General features: G+C 46.0%; 1 long non-coding RNA gene across 1 annotated transcript; it reads left to right on the plus strand.

Annotated features, from left to right (window-relative positions):
- The first annotated feature begins 645 nt into the window (after positions 1–645).
- Positions 646–2,525, plus strand: LOC106001963. The gene is made up of 3 exons (XR_001175875.1): positions 646–710; positions 2,149–2,218; positions 2,423–2,525. It is a non-coding gene; the product is annotated as an uncharacterized LOC106001963 (long non-coding RNA).
- The last annotated feature ends 639 nt before the right edge of the window (positions 2,526–3,164 follow it).

Genomic DNA, 3,164 nt, shown 5'->3' on the forward strand with positions numbered 1-3,164 from the left:
TTTTTTGCTCAAGACTGGCATTGTACCACTTTGAGCCATAGTGCTACTTCTGGTTTTCTGGTGGTTAATTGGAGATAAGAATTTCACAGACTTTTCTGCCCAGGCTATCTTTGAATCATGATCCCCTCAGATCTTAGCCTCCTGAGTAGCTAGGATTACTGGCTGAGCCACCAGTGCCCAGCAGCTAAGGGATTCTTATTTCTAATTAACCACCAAAAAGTTGAAAGTGGCTCAAGTGGTAGAGTACCAGTTGTGAGTGGAAAAAACTGAGTGAACACAAGTCCCCTGCCCCGAAGATTCAGGTGAGGTTGACAATACAAATGAGAGATTAATTTTCTCTTTTATATTACCTTGTAGCATAAACATAAAAGATGGGGATTGAGAACGTAGCTCAGTGGTAGAGTGCTTGCCTTGCATGCATGAGGCCTTGGGTTCAATTCCCCAGCACCACATAATCAGAAAAAGCCAGAAGTGGTGCTGTGTCTCAAGTGGTAGAGTGCTGGCCTTGAGCTGAAGAGCTGAGGGACAGGGCTCAGGCCCAGAGAGAGTTGAAGTCCCACAGTGGACGCCCCAAAAAACAAACAAATAAACATGAAGGATGTTGTTTAGTCTCTAAAATAACCTTTATCCCTCCACCATCTCTTTCAGATGCTGTATTCCTGATTTTGTACAAAGAGTTATACTACAGGCACATATATGCCAAAGTCAGCGTGAGTATTTTCTTTAGTTGTTAACACTTTTATTCTGTGTCATTTTCATTTCTAGAACATGTCAGTAGCTTACATTGGTTCTAGGTCCAAAATTGTTTGCAGCTGGGTGTTGGTAGCTCATGCCTTTTTTTTTTTTTTTTTGGTTAGTCGTGGGTCTTGAACTCTGGACTTCGGTACTACCCCTCAACTCTTCAGCTCAAGGCAAGCGCTCTACCTCTTGAGCTAGAGAGCCACTTCCGGTTTTCTAGTGGTTTATTGGAGATAAAAGTCTCAAGGACTTTCCTGCCCCGGGCTGGCCTCTGTGTAGCTAGGATTACAGGCGTTAGCCACCGGTGCAGACTAGCTCTTGCCTTTAATCCTAGCTACTCAGAGGGTGAGAGCTAAGGATCCTGGTTTGAAGCAAGTCCAGGTAGAAAAGTCCAAGAGATTCATCTTCATTTAACCAGCAAAAAACCAGAAGTGGAGGTTTGGCTTAAGTGGTACAGAGCATCAACCTTGAACAAAAAAGGCAAACAAGGGGCTGAGAAGGTGGCTCAGTGGTAGAGTGCTTGTCTTGAATGCATGAGGGCCTGAGTTTGATTCCTCAGCACCACATAAGCAGAAAAAGCCGGAAGTGGCGCTGTGGCTCAAGTGGTAGAGCGCTAGCCTTGAGCTGAAGAGCTGAGGGACAGCGCCCAGGCCCAGAGTTCAGGCCCCACGATGGGCAAAAAAAAGCCAAACAAGGTTATGATTCCCTGAGTTGAAGCCTCAGTACTGTCAGGAACACGCTCAAGGAATGATTTCCCAGAAAGCTGGTATCTGAAGTCTGTAGTCTTTTCTGTGTAATCCATTCTCACAGTTTTCCTTGACAGGACATGGACCACCATGCATCATGTTACAAGCAGCCATTCTACTCTTGCCTCCAGACACCTTCAGTTGCATTTGCTTAGGTTGATTTTTCTTTTTCACTTCTTTGTGAGCCTCTTCCTCTCTCAAATGTGTGTAGCAGCATCACTGCAGGTCAGGCATGGTGCTAGGTACTTGGCACACTTCTATTGATATCTCTTGATCCTTTGCTATCCTGTTACTTGGTTATGAATGTGAAGATGCTGGGTACCTGTGGCTCACAATTGCTATCTTAGCCACTCAGGAGGCTGACACCTGGAGGATTGTGATTTGAAGCCATTTTCCGTTGGTGTTCTTCCTGAGACCCTGTTCCCCCTGTTTCACCTGATTTGTGTGCCCTTTGTCCAGACATGAGTTAAGCTTGAGTTAAGATCTGTGGTCATGTGATTCAGTGTTCAGTGCCCCTCTGTTGTAGTGTTTCCTTGCTGTCTTCCCTTACCTCCTTAGTTCTCTCATAGCACGAGCAAGCGGATGTCAGTTCTCAGTCATCGTGGTAGACTGTGGGTCAAGCACATTTAGTATCTGTGACCTGATGTCTCTGTTCTCTCTACAGGGAGGACCCTCCTTAGAACAGAGATTTGAGTCCTATTACAACTACTGCAATCTCTTCAACTACATTCTTAGTAAGTCTGATATGTGGCCAAGAGTAGAGATAGAGGTAAAGCTATGATGTGGGCCTTCTACTCTTTTTAGCAGATTTTAATTTGTGGGTGGAAAGACGGGAGGTCTTATGATTCCTAGTGCTTTAGAGAAATTCCAGAGCATTCTGTAGCCTTGCTAAATGAGCTAAGTCATTGCTTTGAGACTGACTTCTCTGATCTGCACAGATGCTGATGGGCCTGCTCCTCTTGAACTGCCCAACCAGTGGCTGTGGGACATCATCGATGAGTTCATCTACCAGGTATCTGTCAGCTAGAGCAACCAGTACCACATGCAGAGTGGGCCAGGTGCTGGTGGCTCATGCCTGTGATTCTAGCTATATGGGAGACTGAGTTCTGGAGGACTCTGGTTTGTGGCTAGCCTGAGCAGAAAAGTCCATGAGATATCTTTTAACCAAGAACCTAGCACAGGCTGAAAAAGCTTCAAAACTCTTGGGTGGAAGGAAATGGTGTATTGATGCACACCTGTCATCTCAGCTGTGGTGGGAAGTCAAAAGTAGGAAGATGACAGTCCAAGTTAGAAGCAAAACCGTCAACTGGGTGCTGTTGGCTCACGCCTGTAATCCTAGCTACTCAGGAGGCTGAGACCTGAGGATCATGGTTTGAAGCCAGCCTGGACAGGAAAGTCCATGAGACTCTTATCTCCAGTTAACTGCCAAAAAACCAGAAATGGAGTGTGGCTCAAAGCTGTAGAATGCCAGCCTTGAGCAGAAAAGTTCAGATAGCACCGAGGCTCTTGAGTTCAAGCCCCTTGACCAACCATCACCCCATTCCACCCTCCCCCCCCAAAAAAAAAAGATATATTTTTGGGGCTGGGAAGGTTGCTCAGTGGTAGAGTGCGTACCTTGCATGCTTGAGGCCCTGGGTTCAATTCCTCAGCACCACATAAGCAAAAAGAAAAAAGCCGGAA

This window comes from Dipodomys ordii, unplaced genomic scaffold (genome assembly GCF_000151885.1).
Source record: "Dipodomys ordii isolate 6190 unplaced genomic scaffold, Dord_2.0 Scaffold1319, whole genome shotgun sequence".
Taxonomy (NCBI): Eukaryota; Metazoa; Chordata; class Mammalia; order Rodentia; family Heteromyidae; genus Dipodomys; species Dipodomys ordii.